Here is a 19,819-nt window from a genome sequence, read left to right as displayed (position 1 = left end):
CAAGCCTTTGTATATTTTGGAGCTGTGCAACACTATTTCAGTCTTGTATTTATTTTGGGTAAACGTGAGACCTCCATTGACTGCATTATATCGTATTGATTTGACAGCTCATCAGACTGCTCAGTGACTGGGCATAGAAAAGGACAATAAATGTGACTGCGTTTGAAAAGAAACATGTGGTGTCCTTGTACGTCCTTCACGTCACACAGGTCGTGTGTGTGTGTGTGTGTGTGTGTGTGTGTGTGTGTGTGTGTGTGTGTGTGTGTGTGTGTGTGTGTGTGTGTGTGTGTGTGTAACGCTAGCGGAGATCACACGCACACACTGTAAATGTATCAACTCGCTGTAAGTCTGTTGTAAGTCACTCTGGATAAAAGTATCCGCAGAGGCACTACTTTCTTTCATTGCTTCTCAGGTTCAGTGGAGAGAATGTCTAGAGGCCCCACCACCAGTAGATGGCGATGTGTCGTTGCTGTGGAGTTTAGCCAACAGACAGGATGGCCTGCACTGTATTGCTAGGTCCCATCCACTGTGAGGCGATTTGCTTTGAGGCCCTGTACCTTGCCTCTCTGCTGAGCAGACCTGGCAGAGTGAAGGGAATGCATTGGGACAGGAAGTGATGGTGGTTGATGTCTCACTGCCTGTCTGTCTCCTCACCCCTAGCCTGACCTGTCTGTATCCTCACCCCTAGCCTGACCTGTCTGTCTCCTCACCCCTAGCCTGACCTGTCTGTCTCCTCACCCCTAGCCTGACCTGTCTGTATCCTCACCCCTAGCCTGGCCTGTCTGTCTCTTCACCCCTGACCTGTCTGTCTCCTCACCCCTGACCTGGCCTGTCTGTCTCCTCACCCATAGCCTGACCTGTCTGTCTCCTAGCCTGGCCTGTCTGTCTCTTCACCCCTGACCTGTCTGTCTCCTCACCCCTGACCTGGCCTGTCTGTCTCCTCACCCATAGCCTGACCTGTCTGTCTCCTCACCCCTGGCCTGTCTCTCTCTTCACCCCTGACCTGTCTGTCTCCTCACCCCTAGCCTGACCTGTCTGCCTCCTCACCCCTAGCCTGACCTGTCTATCTCCTCACCATAGCCTGACCTGTCTGCCTCCTCACCCCTAGCCTGACCTGTCTGCCTCCTCACCCCTAGCCTGACCTGTCAATCTCCTCACCCCTAGCCTGACCTGTCTATCTCCTCACCCCTAGCCTGACCTGTCTGCCTCCTCACCCCTAGCCTGACCTGTCTATCTCCTCACCCCTAGCCTGACCTGTCTATCTCCTCACCCCTAGCCTGACCTGTCTATCTCCTCACCCCTAGCCTGACCTGTCTATCTCCTCACCCCTAGCCTCACCTGTCTGCCTCCTCACCCCTAGCCTGACCTGTCTATCTCCTCACCCCTAGCCTGACCTGTCTATCTCCTCACCCCTAGCCTGACCTGTCAATCTCCTCACCCCTAGCCTGACCTGTCTATCTCCTCACCCCTAGCCTCACCTGTCTGCCTCCTCACCCCTAGCCTGACCCGTCTATCTCCTCACCCCTAGCCTGACCTGTCTGCCTCCTCACCCCTAGCCTGACCTGTCTATCTCCTCACCCCTAGCCTGACCTGTCTATCTCCTCACCCCTAGCCTGACCTGTCTATCTCCTCACCCCTAGCCTGACCTGTCTATCTCCTCACCCCTAGCCTGACCTGTCTATCTCCTCACCCCTAGCCTGACCTGTCTATCTCCTCACCCATAGCCTGGCTTGTCTATATCCTCACCCCTGGCCTGACCTGTCTATATCCTCACCCCTAGCCTGACCTGTCTATCTCCTCACCCATAGCCTGGCCTGTCTATATCCTCACCCCTGGCCTGACCTGTCTATATCCTCACCCCTAGCCTGACCTGTCTATCTCCTCACCCCTGACCTGACCAGTCTGTATCCTCACAGACAGGCTCTGAAAGGTCTATTGTTCCAAAGTGGGCCTTTAAAGACTGACCCACCACTGTGACCCCCTCACAACACAACTTCTAACCCCCAGGACGCACCCAGATGACCAGCCAACAGTCCTGAGCTGAGGCCCCTATCCACCACCAACATCACCACTACCACTTCTAAACCCCAGTTGGGGAAAATCAATTCTCAATTCTCCCCATTTAATCCCCCATGGAGCTGATCCTTCAAACAGTTCCCTGAACCGTTGTGTCCTGTGTTCCATTCTCTGGGGTAAGAATCTAAGAACTCCCTCCCCTTTCAAACCCTCCCCCCCACCCCCCCTCCCCCATCACCACTGATGACTTACTTGAGGAAAGCGACAATCAAACTGAAGTCATTGTCCAAATTTAAAACAGTCAGAATAGGGGAAATGAACTGTCGGGCCGTCATGCCTTAAACCTTTACAGAATACTACAACTATTTGATTTTCCTCAAAGAATAACAAAGACTTTTGAATGGTGGAAATGATGCATTGACACATGATAGGTGGAATGTTAATGGGACACGGTTGGGTGAGTCCAGTCAGGCATCCAGAGTATATAACAACCTATTACATCCGGAAAGACATGTCCATGTATTTCACCCAGGGCAGCTACAAGGCCATCACATGATAGGAATGTCAACAATAAACGTTCACACAAATTATGCTTACCATAAAATAAATGTAATCATTTGGATTCATTTTCTATAGAATAGAATAGATATAGCCTATGCTTTGCCATGGAAATTATATATATCTTTCTGTCAGGATAGGCATTATTGTTTATAAATTATTATATTTTGTAGTTACATCTGTTTGTCAGCGTTCCTTATAAACCTGATGTACTCTAGCCTATGCTTCATAGACTATAAAAATAACGGTTTGTTCGCAGGGTGAGGACAGCTCTCTCCTGTCAAAATACTACGTACCGGAGAAAACCGAGGACACCGTCTGCGCGCGCGCAGCCTCGCTGTCACAGGACTACCGCCTTTCTCCAGGGAAGAAACAGTTTTTGGGGGGCTGGCTACGGTCTCTACGTTGTAGCGTCGGGACACTGCCGATTTAACATCGGGCATCGCATCAACACGGGCTCTTCTTGTACGGTAATGGATCTATCTTTGTTCTAATTTACCTTGAAATGATGCTCGGTTGACTGTATGGTTTCTGAAAGGCGAGAGGCCGAGAGGCATGGCTGAATGGCAGTGATAGAGGCCATCTCGTATTTGGAGGAGCAGAAAATGATGGAATGAGCCATATATGAACCCTAATTAATGACACCTATTCATTCCGACGTGATTACATTGTTCTGCACGCGATCGTTTATATATAAGGCCAGCTTTCCTGCTATGCAGTTGGGATGGACAAATTATTATGGGGCTTTATTGGGGTCGTCACATAGACTGTAGCCTATACAGAAATAACGGGTCTCATCATTACACGGTAATACCATATACACACATGTGGAGACATAGTCATAGACATACAGACAGTCTACATTAAGTGGAAAATAGCTGAACAATTCTGTCTTTATTTGGGAGGCAAATTCCAACGCGTCATTGAGAAATGTAATGTTATTTATTGGGTAGACCTGACCAATGCTCCCACAAATTATTTTTATAACACTGGTAGCATTCTAGTAAATGTTTTTTAAATTTGTTAAATTCAGACAGTTATGGTTTGCTTATCATGATGTCTATATTTAGTAATATATACGTAAACATATCTAAAGAAATGAAAGTCTCTAAATAATTGAATGTAGGCCTTTGTAACTAAAGATAACTGTTTAGTGCCCCCCACCTGTCCCTGTGGTGATTTGGTCCAGCAATAATGTCCAAACAGCTGTGGTACTGTGTAACCCTAGAGGCCCTCGGGGACCTCTTGGGGACCCCTTGGAAACGATTAGACGGATCACAGTAATTATACATTACAGGACAACCCAGGTGACACACACATTATACTGTCATCCATACCATTGTCTAATTACAATAACTATTGTCCTGATGGCTAAAGCTACAGGCTAAACGACAATATAGCTCAGTGGTTAAAAACTCCAGGATCAAACCCGCCTACCGCTCAGTCGCTCAGCAACAGAGATATTGTGATGAGACTAGAGGTAGATTGGGACTGTAAATAAAATAGCCTAATCCACCTATGGCAAATGTGATTTGTGGCAGACTGCTAGAGGTTATATGATAAGAAATTGGGACAGAGATAATCTGTGGCAGACTACTAGAGGTATTGATAAGAAATTGGGACAGAGATAATCAGTGGTAGACTACTAGAGGTATTGATAAGAAGTTGGTACAGAGATAATCTGTGGTAGACTACTAGAGGTATTGATAAGAAGTTGGGACAGAGATAATCTGTGGCAGACTGCTAGAGGTATTGATAAGAAGTTGGGACAGAGATAATCTGTGGCAGACTGCTAGAGGTATTGATAAGAAGTTGGGACAGAGATAATCTGTGGCAGCCTGCTAGAGGTATTGATAAGAAGTTGGGACAGAGATAATCTGTGGCAGCCTGCTAGAGGTATTGTTAAGAAGTTGGGACAGAGATAATCTGTGGCAGCCTGCTAGAGGTTATATGATAAGAAGTTGGGACAGAGATAATCCCCTCTACCATACATAATGTATCAGATCTATCTCCTCTACCATACATAATATATCAGATCTATCTCCTCTACCATACATAATATATCAGATCTATCTCCTCTACCATACATAATATATCAGATCTATCTCCTCTACCATACATAATATATCAGATCTATCTCCTCTACCATACATAATGTATCAGATCTATCCCCTGTAGTCTCCATTCTAGTTTGTAATACTGTTCTATTATATGCAGATGTTTAGAGAGAGACACACACACACACACACACACACATCTCAGTAATCTGGGCACCTCAACTGTGTTTTGTTTGTGAAAATGGAGAAGGGAGGAGCTTTCCTCTTTGGGGAGTTAAAGTGGAGAGAGAGAACTGTGGAAGACATTACTACACACAGACACACAGACAGACAGACAGACAGACAGACAGACAGACAGACAGACAGACAGACAGACAGACAGACAGACAGACAGACAGACAGACAGACAGACAGACAGACAGACAGACAGACAGACACAGGCAGACACACACACACACACACACATTGTGTTGTTCTCCAGTGGGTATGCTGGCTGTGCTAGCTGGTCAAGGCCATGCCCGGCAGTGGCATAAAAGGCACATTATGTAACTCCACAGCCTGTCCCTACCTATTTTCTGACAGAAGCACATCTTAAAGGCACATTATGTAACTCCACAGCCTGTCCCTACCTATTGTCTTACAGAAGCACATCTTAAAGACACATTATGTAACTCCACAGCCTGTCCCTACCTATTGTCTTACAGAAGCACATCTTAAAGGCACATTTGACAGATTCTACCTTTAAACTATGAGGTCACTGGTCATTACCTGGACCCCTGATTTCTCTTGACCACGTGACCTGACCAGGAAGAACATCAGCCCCTACTTATACTGTTGTTATAAACTAGTGGAAAGAAAGTCACACTACATGGGAAACAGAATGAAATCACACTACATAGGAAACAGGCTGAAATCACACTACATAGGAAACAGGCTGAAAGCACACTACATAGGAAACAAGCTGAAAGCACACTACATAGGAAACAGGATGAAAGCACACTACATGGGAAACAGAATGAAATCACACTACATAGGAAACAGGCTGAAATCACACTACATAGGAAACAGGCTGAAAGCACACTACATAGGAAACAGGCTGAAAGCACACTACATAGGAAACAGGCTGAAAGCACACTACATAGGAAACAGGCTGAAAGCACACTACATAGGAAACAGGCTGAAAGCACACTACATAGGAAACAGGCTGAAAGCACACTACATAGGAAACAGGCTGAAAGCACACTACATAGGAAACAGGCTGAAAGCACACTACATAGGAAACAGGCTGAAAGCACACTACATAGAAAACAGGCTGAAAGCACACTACATAGGAAACAGAAGAGAGCACACTACATAGGAAACAGAAGAGAGCACACTACATAGGAAACAGAAGAGAGCACACTACATAGGAAACAGAAGAGAGCACACTACATAGGAAACAGAAGAGAGCACACTACATAGGAAACAGAATGAAAGCACACTACATAGGAAACAGGCTGAAAGCACACTACATAGGAAACAGGCTGAAAGCACACTACATAGGAAACAGGCTGAAAGCACACTACAGAGGAAACAGGCTGAAATCACACTACATAGGAAACAGGCTGAAAGCACACTACATAGGAAACAGGCTGAAAGCACACTACATAGGAAACAGGCTGAAAGCACACTACATAGGAAACAGAAGAGAGCACACTACATAGGAAACAGAAGAGAGCACACTACATAGGAAACAGGCTGAAAGCACACTACATAGGAAACAGGCTGAAAGCACACTACATAGGAAACAGGCTGAAAGCACACTACATAAAAAACAGGCTGAAAGCACACTACATAGGAAACAGAAGAGAGCACACTACATAGGAAACAGAAGAGAGCACACTACATAGGAAACAGAAGAGAGCACACTACATAGGGAACAGAAGAGAGCACACTACATAGGAAACAGAAGAGAGCACACTACATATGAAACAGAAGAGAGCACACTACATAGGAAACAGAATGAAAGCACACTACATAGGAAACAGGCTGAAAGCACACTACATAGGAAACAGGCTGAAAGCACACTACATAGAAAACAGGCTGAAAGCACACTACAGAGGAAACAGGCTGAAAGCACACTACATAGAAAACAGAAGAGAGCACACTACATAGGAAACAGAAGAGAGCACACTACATAGGAAACAGAATGAAAGCACTACATAGAAACAGAATGAAAGCACACTACATAGGAAACAGGCTGAAAGCACACTACAGAAAACAGGCTGAAAGCACACTGAGAGGAAACAGGCTGAAAGAACTACATAGAAAACAGGCTGAAAGCACACTACAGAAAACCACCTGAAAGCACTACAGAGAAACAGGCTGAAGAACACACCTAGAAAACAGAAGAGAGCACACTACATAGAAACAGAAGTTCACACTGAGAGGAAACAGAATGAAAGCACACTACATAGGAAACAGAAGAATGAAGCACACTACATAGGAAACAGAATGAAAGCACACTACATAGGAAACAGAAGAGAGCACACTCCATAGGAAACAGAAGAGAGCACACTACATAGGAAACAGAAGAGAGCACACTACATAGGAAACAGAAGAGAGCACACTACATATGAAACAGAAGAGAGCACACTACATAGGAAACAGAAGAGAGCAGTCTCGGTTGAGTGACCCGACTTGAAGCCTGACTGGTTAGGGTCAAGAAGATAGTTCTGAGAGAGATAGAACCACCTGAGAGTTCTGAGAGAGATAGCAGAACCACTTGAGAGTTCTGAGAGAGATAGCAGAACCATCTGAGAGTTCTGAGAGAGATAGCAGAACCACCTGAGAGTTCTGAGAGAGATAGCAGAACCATCTGAGAGTTCTGAGAGAGATAGCAGAACCACCTGAGAGTTCTGAGAGAGATAGCAGAACCATCTGAGAGTTCTGAGAGAGATAGCAGAACCACCTGAGAGTTCTGAGAGAGATAGCAGAACCACCTGAGAGTTCTGAGAGTTCTGGAAAGAAAATAAAGACGGGAAACGGTCCATCAACAATCAACAGTTTCTGCATTTCAGGACTCACAGTAGCAAGTACTCCTGGTGCACTGGGCAGTTATTTATCCAGTTAAACATTTAGTTTTCGAAGAAAATTCTTGTTTTTTTGCCATAGTCCTCACTGGCTTTCATGAGATCTACGTGAGCTTGTCCAAGGTGTTGGACTCGACGATAGTTGCTTTCCATTGGAGCACTGCGATTGGTTACCCAACATTCTGGGGCGGGACTTAGCGAAGGCTCCAGTTAACAATGACGTATTACAGCGTGAATGAACTCCCAGCCCAGACCAAGAACACACTTAATGCCTTTATAAACACACGGCCGTCAGAGCATCGTCTACATACAAATATCAGCCTGCCAGAGCGAAGCCTCATCTATTCTAAAACAATGACACACTAACCATCTAAAGTAGTGGCTCCATTGGGGATGTGTGTTCAGGCTTCATCTGGGTTTAGAGTCCCACACTATATGTTTGGAGAGACCTGGGGGAAAGTGGAAGGCCTTGGTGCTATGAACGTCAGTACTAAACATACACAAAGCATTATTGGATCCTCATAAACTGAGTGAACTCAAGGCACTGCTCTCCAAACCCATCGTAATGATCGTAATGATTGGTTCTGCTTTAAGATTACATTCCTCATCAATTACAGCCTTGTCTCTCCCTCTGTGCCAGCTTTGCTTCAAACTCATGTAGAAAACGTATTTAGGGTAGGTCACAAATGGCACCCTATTCCCTATATAGTGCAGAGCACTTCTTTTCACCAGAGCCCAATGGGCCCTAGTCAAAAGTAGTGCACTAAATAGGGAATAGGGTGCCATTTGGGACACACACACACCAGGAAGCCTATTTTACCCCTTTCCTTATGGTTGCAACAGCTTCCCACATGGGTACCATTAAACTGGAGAAACGACAGGCTTTCTGAGGTTTGGGGTTGAAGACATGCCATTTTGTAATTGACGTTTTTAAGTCTCTGATTATGTGATCTGCTTCCCCCTCCATGAGGGCATGAAGTCTTCCTCTCTCTCTCTTATAAGCCTTATATTCTCTCTATTTAGTTGTTCTCTCTGAGAGATGACGTAGTCTGCGTTGTGTGTTGTTTTCACACACACCCTGTCTCTGTCGTCAGATTTAGACAATCTACCCGAGGGTTCCCTAATAGGCGAGGGTTCCCTAATAGGCTGCCCAGTGGTTTTATTTGGCCCCTATAAGTTTTCAAGATTTTTTTTTTCTATATCATTTTAACTTCTCCACATAAAATACTGTAAACTCACCAGGAAATCAACTCGGAATGATTTAAATTTAGGAAATCTGTTCCCGAAGTATTCCCAGGGTCGGTAGTGAGATATGTGATGGTATCAATGTAATCAAGGTTTGAAATGATTCTGTTTTTGTCAACTAATTTATCTGTTTGGGGTTCTTGCAGTCAGTTCACAGTACAAATTATTTCCAACTATGTTCCTGCCCCCCAACTATCCGCTCAGGGAAAAATCATCCGACAGCGGAATGTAATTCGGTCCCCTGCCCGAGGCCTATAGTAGATCTCCAAATGACATGGTGCTGTGTTCTGTTGTGATGCTGTAACGGCCGTTGGTGGAAAGAGGTGAGGACCAAGGTGCAGCGTGGTACATGTTCATCTTTATTTATGAATTGAACACTGAATGAAAAAAACAAGAAAAGAGAATGAACGAAACAGTTCTGTCTGGTACAGAATACAAAACAGAAAACAACTACCCACAAACACAGGTGGGAAAACAGGCTACCTAAGTATGGTTCTCAATCAGAGACAACGATTGACAGCTGCCTCTGATTGGGAACCATACCAGGCCAAACACATAGAAATACAACACACAGAACAAAACATAGATTGCCCAACCCAACTCACGCCCTGACCAAACCAAAATAGAGACATAAAAAAAGGAACTAAGGTCAGGATGTGACAGATGCTGTCTGTGGTCTTGTGTTATGATGTGATGCTGTCTGTGATCTTGAGGTGCTGTGGTGTTGTGTTATGTTGTGATGCTGCCTGCGGTGTTGTGGTGATGTGCTGTGGTGTTGTGCTGTTATATTGTGGTGCTGTGGTGTTGTGTTGTTATGCTGTGGTGCTGTGTTGTTGTGTTATGTTTTGATGCTGTCTGTGGTGTTGTGGTGCTGTGGTGTTGTGGTGCTGGTATGTTGTGGTGTTGTGGTGCTGTGATGTTGTGGTGTTGTGGTGCTGTGATGTTGTGTTATGTTGTGATGCTGTCTGTTTTGGTGCTGTGGTGTTGTGGTGAGGGTATGTTGTGGTGCTGTGGTGTTGTGGTGCTGGTATGTGGTGGTGCTGTGGTGTTGTGGTGCTGGTATGTTGTGGTGTTATGTTGTGGTGCTGTGGTGTTGTGCTAGTATGTTGTGGTGCTGGTATGTTGTGGTGCTGTTGTGTTGTGGTGCTGTTGTGTTGTGGTGTTGTGGTATTGTGCTAGTATGTTGTGGTGCTGGTATGTTGTGGTGCTGTTGTGTTGTGGTGTTGTGTTGTGGTGCTGTGGTGTTGTGTTGTTGTGCTGGTATGTTGTGGGGCTGTGGTGTTGTGGTGTGATGTTGTGGTATTGTGGTGTGGTGTTGTGGTGCTGTGGTATGGGAGATATAGATCCGATCTCAGCCAACATCAGACAATAGTAACCTAGAGAAAGGGCACTGGTAAAGAAACCCATCACTGTTCCCCCAACAGAGAGGAACCCTACCATCCATGTAGCCTACAAAATGGCTGCCAGAGTTGCTGCTGCTTCACTGTGCCACTGACTGTGTTGCCATGACAACAGTAGATTGGGGCTCAGGAAGCACAGCAACTCAAAGACAGTCTCCCTCTCCTCCAATAATATCTCCTCCAATATCTCCCAATACCAGTCAGGGAAAGGGAAAGGGGGATACCTAGTCAGTTGTACAACTGAATGCATTCAACTGAAACGTGTCTTCCACATTTAACCCAACCCCTCTGAATCAGAGAGGAGCGGAGGGCCGACCTTAATCCACATCCACGTCTTTGGCGGCCGGGGAACAGTGGGTTAACTTCCTTGTTCAGGGGCAGAATGACAGCTTTTTACCTTATCAGTGTGACAACCAATGACGATTGAGTGTAGAATTAAAGGGGAAATCTGCGGGTCAAACAATAACAAAGCAATCACTCTGCCACTGATTCAGTAAACAGCTGAGGGGACGGGGCTGGAGAAACGTAACCACTCTGCCACTGATTCAGTAAACAGCTGAGGGGATGGGGCTGGAGAACGTAACCACTCTGCCACTGATTCAGTAAACAGCTGAGGGGACTGGAGAAACGTAACCACTCTGCCACTGATTCAGTAAACAGCTGAGGGGACGGGGCTGGAGAAACGTAACTACTCTGCCACTGATTCAGTAAACAGCTGAGGGGCGGGGCTGGAGAAACGTAACCACTCTGCCACTGATTCAGTAAACAGCTGAGGGGACGGGGCTGGAGAAACGTAACCACTCTGCCACTGATTCAGTAAACAGCTGAGGGGACGGGGCTGGAGAAACGTAACCACTCTGCCACTGATTCAGTAAACAGCTGAGGGGATGGGGCTGGAGAAACGTAACCACTCTGCCACTGATTCAGTAAACAGCTGAGGGGACGGGGCTGGAGAAACGTAACCACTCTGCCACTGATTCAGTAAACAGCTGAGGGGACGGGGCTGGAGAAACGTAACCACTCTGCCACTGATTCAGTAAACAGCTGAGGGGATGGGGCTGGAGAAACGTAACCACTCTGCCACTGATTCAGTAAACATCTGAGGGGATGGGGCTGGAGAAACGTAACCACTCTGCCACTGATTCAGTAAACAGCTGAGGGGACGGGGCTGGAGAAACGTAACCACTCTGCCACTGATTCAGTAAACAGCTGAGGGGACGGGGCTGGAGAAACGTAACCACTCTGCCACTGATTCAGTAAACAGCTGTGGGGATGGGGCTGGAGAAACGTAACCACTCTGCCACTGATTCAGTAAACAGCTGAGGGGATGGGGCTGGAGAAACGTAACCACTCTGCCACTGATTCAGTAAACAGCTGAGGGGATGGGGCTGGAGAAACGTAACCACTCTGCCACTGATTCAGTAAACAGCTGAGGGGACGGGGCTGGAGAAACGTAACCACTCTCAAATTCATAGACAGAGCTATGGATACAAGGACTGACCATCTACTGTATGATATCAACATGATCGTTTTAAGGTTTAAAACATGGCACCCATCCATGCCAGTGTTTGTTTACAATTACATTGTTTACAAACAAACAAGCTTATATTTTAGGTTCTGATGGAGTTAGACAGTTGAACTATATAAGTTATATTCTTCAAGAATCAATGGCTATATATCATAAATCAAACAATGGATGTAGCATTCACAGACTGCCCCTTTAAAGTGTTTACAGATGTTGCATTCAGTCAGGTCCTAAATGACCATTACCAAAACACAGACACAGTTAGAGTTAGAGCTAGCCATGACATCAGTGTTTACAGTCTGTTGGGCCTGATGTTTTTCTGGGCCTGTCTCCTCCTATTGAGGGAGATGTGCTTGTAGTCATGTAATCTGTTCCAGCCTATCAGTATGGTGGTGGTGGTGGTGATGGTGGTGGTGGTGATGGTGATGGTGGTGGTTGTGGTGATGGTGGTTGTGGTGATGATGATGGTGGTGGTGGTGAAGGTGATGATGATGATGATGCTGGTGGTGGTGATGATGATGATGATGGGGTGGTGGTGATGATGATAATGATGGTGGTGGTGGTGATGATGGTGGTGATGAGGGTGGTGATGATGGTGGTGGTGGTGATGATGATGATGAGGGTGGTGATGGTGGTGGTGATGGTGGTGGTGGTGATGATGAGGGTGGTGATGATGGTGGTGGTGATGATGATGGTGGTGATGATGATGATGGTGGTGGTGATGATGATGAAGGTGGTGATGATGATGGTGGTGATGGTGGTGATGATGATGAGGGTGGTGATGGTGGTGGTGATGGTGGTGATGATGAGGGTGGTGATGGTGGTAATGATGATGGTGGTGGTGATGATGATGGTGGTGGTGATGATGATGAATGTGGTGATGATGATGATGGTGGTGGTGATGATGATGAATGTGGTGGTGATGATGGTGGTGATGATGATGATGATGGTGGTGATGATGATGATGGTGGTGGTGATGATGATGAAAGTGGTGATGATGATGGTGGTGGTGGTGATGATGATGAAGGTGGTGATGATGATGGTGGTGATGATGATGATGGTGGTGGTGAAAGGTTTTAATGGGTATTATCAGACTTTTCATATAGATCTGAAAGGTATAGAGGGTTCCATATAGACCAGGTGGCTATAGAGGGTTATTTATAGACCAGGTGGCTATAGATGGTTCTATATAGACCTGGTGGCTATAGGGGGTTATTTATAGACCAGGTGGCTATAGGGGGTTATTTATAGACCAGGTGGCTATAGGGGGTTATTTATAGACCAGGTGGCTATAGGGGGTTATTTATAGACCAGGTGGCTATAGGGGGTTATTTATAGACCAGGTGGCTATAGAGGGTTCCATATAGACCAGGTGGCTATAGGGGGTTATTTATAGACCAGGTGGCTATAGGGGGTTATTTATAGACCAGGTGGCTATAGGGGGTTATTTATAGACCAGGTGGCTATAGGGGGTTATTTATAGACCAGGTGGCTATAGGGGGTTACTTATAGACCAGGTGGCTATAGGGGGTTACTTATAGACCAGGTGGCTATAGGGGGTTACTTATAGACCAGGTGGCTATAGGAGGTTATTTATAGACCAGGTGGCTATAGGGGGTTATTTATAGACCAGGTGGCTATAGGGGGTTACGTATAGACCAGGTGGCTATAAGGGGTTACTTATAGACCAGGTGGCTATAGAGGGTTATTTATAGACCAGGTGGCTATAGGGGTTATTTAAAGACCAGGTGGCTATAGGGGGTTACTTATAGACCAGGTGGCTATAGGGGGTTACTTATAGACCAGGTGGCTATAGGAGGTTATTTATAGACCAGGTGGCTATAGGTGGTTATTTATAGACCAGGTGGCTATAGGGGGTTACTTATAGACCAGGTGGCTATAGGGGGTTACTTATAGACCAGGTGGCTATAGGAGGTTATTTATAGACCAGGTGGCTATAGGGGGTTATTTATAGACCAGGTGGCTATAGGGGGTTATTTATAGACCAGGTGGCTATAGAGGGTTATTTATAGACCAGGTGGCTATAGGGGGTTACTTATAGACCAGGTGGCTATAGGAGGTTATTTATAGACCAGGTGGCTATAGGAGGTTATTTATAGACCAGGTGGCTATAGATGGTTCTATGTAGACCAGGTGGCTATAGGGGGTTATTTATAGACCAGGTGGCTATAGGAGGTTACTTATAGACCAGGTGGCTATAGGGGGTTACTTATAGACCAGGTGGCTATAGGAGGTTATTTATAGACCAGGTGGCTATAGATGGTTCTATATAGACCTGGTGGCTATAGGGGGTTATTTATAGACCAGGTGTCTATAGGGGGTTATTTATAGACCAGGTGGCTATAGGGGGTTATTTATAGACCAGGTGGCTATAGGGGGTTACTTATAGACCAGGTGGCTATAGGGGGTTACTTATAGACCTGGTGGCTATAGGAGGTTATTTCAAATCAAATCAAATCAAATTTTATTTGTCACATACACATGGTTAGCAGATGTTAATGCGAGTGTAGCGAAATGCTTGTGCTTCTAGTTCCGACAATGCAGTAATAACCAACAAGTAATCTAACTAACAATTCCAAAACTACTGTCTTATACACAGTGTAAGGGGATAAAGAATATGTACATAAGGATATATGAATGAGTGATGGTACAGAGCAGCATAGGCAAGATACAGTAGATGGTATTGAGTGCAGTATATACATATGAGGTGAGTATGTAAACAAAGTGGCATAGTTAAAGTGGCTAGTGATACATGTATTACATAAGGATGCAGTCGTTTATTTATAGACCAGGTGGCTATATAGGGGTTATTTATAGACCCGGTGGCTATAGGGGGTTATTTATAGACTAGGTGGCAATAGGGGGTTCTATATAGACCAGGTGGCTATAGAGGGTTATTTATAGACCAGGTGGCTATAGAGGGTTCTATATAGACCAGGTGGCTATAGGGGGTTATTTATAGACCAGGTGGCTATAGGGGGTTCTATATAGACCAGGTGGCTATAGGGGGTTATTTATAGACCAGGTGGCTATAGGGGGTTATTTATAGACCAGGTGGCTATAGGGGGTTCTGTATAGACCAGGTGGCTATAGGGGGTTATTTATAGACCAGGTGGCTATAGGGGATTACTTATAGACCAGGTGGCTATAGGGGGTTACTTATAGACCAGGTGGCTATAAGGGGTTATTTATAGACCAGGTGGCTATAGGGGGTTATTTATAGACCAGGTGGCTATAGGGGGTTACTTATAGACCAGGTGGCTATAGGGGGTTACTTATAGACCAGGTGGCTATAGGGGGTTACTTATAGACCAGGTGGCTATAGGAGGTTATTTATAGACCAGGTGGCTATAGGGGGTTATTTATAGACCAGGTGGCTATAGGGGGTTACGTATAGACCAGGTGGCTATAGGGGGTTACTTATAGACCAGGTGGCTATAGAGGGTTATTTATAGACCAGGTGGCTATATGGGGTTATTTATAGACCAGGAGGCTATAGGGGGTTACTTATAGACCAGGTGGCTATAGGGGGTTACTTATAGATCAGGTGGCTATAGGAGGTTATTTATAGACCAGGTGGCTATAGGGGGTTATTTATAGACCAGGTGGCTATAGGGGGTTATTTATAGACCAGGTGGCTATACGGGATTATTTATAGACTAGGTGGCTATAGAGGGTTCCATATAGACCAGGTGGCTATAGAGGGTTATTTATAGACCAGGTGGCTATAGGAGGTTATTTATAGAGCAGGTGGCTATAGAGGGTTATTTATAGACCAGGTGGCTATAGGGGGTTATTTACAGACCAGGTGGCTATAGGGGGTTATTTATAGACCCGGAGGCTATAGGTGGTTACTTATAGACCAGGTGGCTATAGGGGGTTATTTATAGACCAGGTGGCTATAGGGGGTTATTTATAGACCAGGTGGCTATAGGGGGTTACGTATAGACCAGGTGGCTATAAGGGGTTACTTATAGACCAGGTGGCTATAGAGGGTTATTTATAGACCAGGTGGCTATAGGAGGTTATTTATAGACCAGGTGGCTATAGGGGGTTACTTATAGACCAGGTGGCTATAGGGGGTTACTTATAGACCAGGTGGCTATAGGGGGTTATTTATAGACCAGGTGGCTATAGGGGGTTATTTATAGACAGGTGGCTATAGGGGGTTACTTATAGACCAGGTGGCTATAGGGGTTACTTATAGACCAGGTGGCTATAGAGGGTTATTTATAGACCAGGTGGCTATAGGGGGTTATTTATAGACCAGGAGGCTATAGGGGGTTACTTATAGACCAGGTGGCTATAGGAGGTTATTTATAGACCAGGTGGCTATAGAGGGTTATTTATAGACCAGGTGGCTATAGATGGTTCTATATAGACCTGGTGGCTATAGAGGGTTATTTATAGACCAGGTGGCTATAGATGGTTCTATATAGACCTGGTGGCTATAGGGGTTATTTATAGACCAGGTGGCTATAGAGGGTTATTTATAGACCAGGTGGCTATAGGGGTTACTTATAGACCAGGTGGCTATAGGAGGTTATTTATAGACCAGGTGGCTATAGGAGGTTATTTATAGACCAGGTGGCTATAGATGGTTCTATGTAGACCAGGTGGCTATAGGGGGTTATTTATAGACCAGGTGGCTATAGGAGGTTACTTATAGACCAGGTGGCTATAGGGGGTTACTTATAGACCAGGTGGCTATAGGAGGTTATTTATATACCAGGTGGCTATAGATGGTTCTATATAGACCTGGTGGCTATAGGAGGTTATTTATAGACCAGGTGGCTATAGATGGTTCTATATAGACCTGGTGGCTATAGGGGGTTATTTATAGACCAGGTGGCTATAGGGGGTTACTTATAGACCAGGTGGCTATAGGGGGTTACTTATAGACCTGGTGGCTATAGGAGGTTATTTCAAATCAAATCAAATCAAATTTTATTTGTCACATACACATGGTTAGCAGATGTTAATGCGAGTGTAGCGAAATGCTTGTGCTTCTAGTTCCGACAATGCAGTAATAACCAACAAGTAATCTAACTAACAATTCCAAAACTACTGTCTTATACACAGTGTAAGGGGATAAAGAATATGTACATAAGGATATATGAATGAGTGATGGTACAGAGCAGCATAGGCAAGATACAGTAGATGGTATCGAGTACAGTATATACATATGAGATGAGTATGTAAACAAAGTGGCATAGTTAAAGTGGCTAGTGATACATGTATTACATAAGGATGCAGTCGTTTATTTATAGACCAGGTTGCTATAGGGGGTTATTTATAGACCAGGTGGCTATACGGGATTATTTATAGACTAGGTGGCTATAGAGGGTTCCATATAGACCAGGTGGCTATAGAGGGTTATTTATAGACCAGGTGGCTATAGATGGTTCTATATAGACCTGGTGGCTATAGGGGGTTATTTATAGACCAGGTGGCTATAGGGGGTTATTTATAGACCAGGTGGCTATAGGGGTTATTTATAGACCAGGTGGCTATAGGGGGTTATTTATAGACCAGGTGGCTATAGGGGGTTACTTATAGACCAGGTGGCTATAGGGGGTTACTTATAGACCAGGTGGCTATAGGGGATTACTTATAGACCAGGTGGCTATAGGGGGTTACTTATAGACCAGGTGGCTATAAGGGGTTATTTATAGACCAGGTGGCTATAGGGGGTTATTTATAGACCAGGTGGCTATAGGGGGTTACTTATAGACCAGGTGGCTATAGGGGGTTACTTATAGACCAGGTGGCTATAGGGGGTTACTTATAGACCAGGTGGCTATAGGAGGTTATTTATAGACCAGGTGGCTATAGGGGGTTATTTATAGACCAGGTGGCTATAGGGGGTTACGTATAGACCAGGTGGCTATAGGGGGTTACTTATAGACCAGGTGGCTATAGAGGGTTATTTATAGACCAGGTGGCTATATGGGGTTATTTATAGACCAGGAGGCTATAGGGGGTTACTTATAGACCAGGTGGCTATAGGGGTTACTTATAGATCAGGTGGCTATAGGAGGTTATTTATAGACCAGGTGGCTATAGGGGGTTATTTATAGACCAGGTGGCTATAGGGGGTTATTTATAGACCAGGTGGCTATACGGGATTATTTATAGACTAGGTGGCTATAGAGGGTTCCATATAGACCAGGTGGCTATAGAGGGTTATTTATAGACCAGGTGGCTATAGGAGGTTATTTATAGACCAGGTTGCTATAGAGGGTTATTTATAGACCAGGTGGCTATAGGGGGTTATTTACAGACCAGGTGGCTATAGGGGGTTATTTATAGACCCGGAGGCTATAGGGGGTTACTTATAGACCAGGTGGCTATAGGGGGTTACTTATAGATCAGGTGGCTATAGGAGGTTATTTATAGACCAGGTGGCTATAGGGGGTTATTTATAGACCAGGTGGCTATAGGGGGTTATTTATAGACCAGGTGGCTATACGGGATTATTTATAGACTAGGTGGCTATAGAGGGTTCCATATAGACCAGGTGGCTATAGAGGGTTATTTATAGACCAGGTGGCTATAGGAGGTTATTTATAGACCAGGTGGCTATAGAGGGTTATTTATAGACCAGGTGGCTATAGGGGTTATTTATACAGACCAGGTGGCTATAGGGGGTTATTTATAGACCCGGAGGCTATAGGGGGTTACTTATAGACCAGGTGGCTATAGGGGGTTTATTTATAGACCAGGTGGCTATAGGGGGTTATTTATAGACCAGGAGGCTATAGGGGTTATTTATAGACCCGGAGGCTATAGGGGTTATTTATAGACCCGGAGGCTATAGGGGGTTACTTATAGACCAGGTGGCTATAGGGGGTTATTTATAGACCAGGTGGCTATAGGGGTTACTTATAGACCAGGTGGCTATAGGGGGTTATTTATAGACCAGGTGGCTATAGGTGGTTCTATATAGACCCGGAGGCTATAGGGGGTTATTTATAGACCAGGTGGCTATAGGGGGTTATTTATAGACCAGGAGGCTATAGGGGGTTACTTATAGACCAGGTGGCTATAGGGGGTATTTTTAGACCAGGTGGCTATAGGGGGTTATTTATAGACTAGGTGGCTATAGGGGGTTACTTATAGACCAGGAGGCTATAGTGGGGTATTTATAGACCAGGTGGCTATAGATGGTTATTTATAGACCAGGTGGCTATAGAGGGTTATTTATAGACCAGGTGGCTATAGAGGGTTATTTATAGACTAGGTGGCTATAGAGGGTTATTTATAGACTAGGTGGCTATAGAGGGTTATTTATAGACCAGGTGGCTATAGGGGGTTATTTATAGACTAGGTGGCTATAGTGGGTTCTGTACAGACCAGGTGGCTATAGAGGGTTATTTATAGACCCGGTGGCTATAGAGGGTTATTTATAGACCAGGAGGCTATAGGGGGGTATTTATAGACCAGGTGGCTATAGAGGGTTATTTATAGACCAGGTGGTTATAGAGGGTTATTTATAGACTTGGAGGCTATAGAGAGTTATTTATAGACCAGGAGGCTATAGGGGGTTATTTATAGACTAGGTGGCTATCGTGGGTTCAGTACAGACCAGGTGGCTATAGAGGGTTCTATAGAGACCAGGTGGCTATAGAGTGTTTGTAAATAATTTTCCACCTGAGACAATGATTCACTTGAAGGTAATCTGGTCGTTGGCGGAGTGATACAGTACCGTGGGTCGTTCACCTGAAGGTAATCTGGTCGTTGGCGGAGTGATACAGTACCGTGGGCCGTTCACCTGAAGGTAATCTGGTCGTTGGCGGAGTGATACAGTACCGTGGGTCGTTCACCTGAAGGTAATCTGGTCGTTGGCGGAGTGATACAGTACCGTGGGTCGTTCACCTGAAGGTAATCTGGTCGTTGGCGGAGTGATACAGTACCGTGGGTCAT

At 45.2% G+C, this 19,819-nt stretch overlaps 1 protein-coding gene across 1 annotated transcript in view; it reads left to right on the top strand.

Annotated features, from left to right (window-relative positions):
- Positions 1-2,900: 2,900 nt before the first annotated feature.
- Positions 2,901-19,819, top strand: part of si:ch211-161f7.2 (retinoic acid-induced protein 2) — a 26,353-nt gene continuing 9,434 nt past the window's right edge. Inside the window, exon 1 of the mRNA XM_024409348.2 lies at positions 2,901-3,044. The gene's annotated coding sequence lies outside the window, so the exon portion shown is untranslated. The remainder of the gene's footprint in view (positions 3,045-19,819) is intronic.

This window comes from Oncorhynchus tshawytscha, unplaced genomic scaffold (assembly GCF_018296145.1).
Source record: "Oncorhynchus tshawytscha isolate Ot180627B unplaced genomic scaffold, Otsh_v2.0 Un_contig_5015_pilon_pilon, whole genome shotgun sequence".
In the NCBI taxonomy this organism is placed as follows: domain Eukaryota; kingdom Metazoa; phylum Chordata; class Actinopteri; order Salmoniformes; family Salmonidae; genus Oncorhynchus; species Oncorhynchus tshawytscha.
Note: the sequence above shows the minus strand (reverse complement) of the source record. Positions and strands in the feature narration are given on the sequence as shown.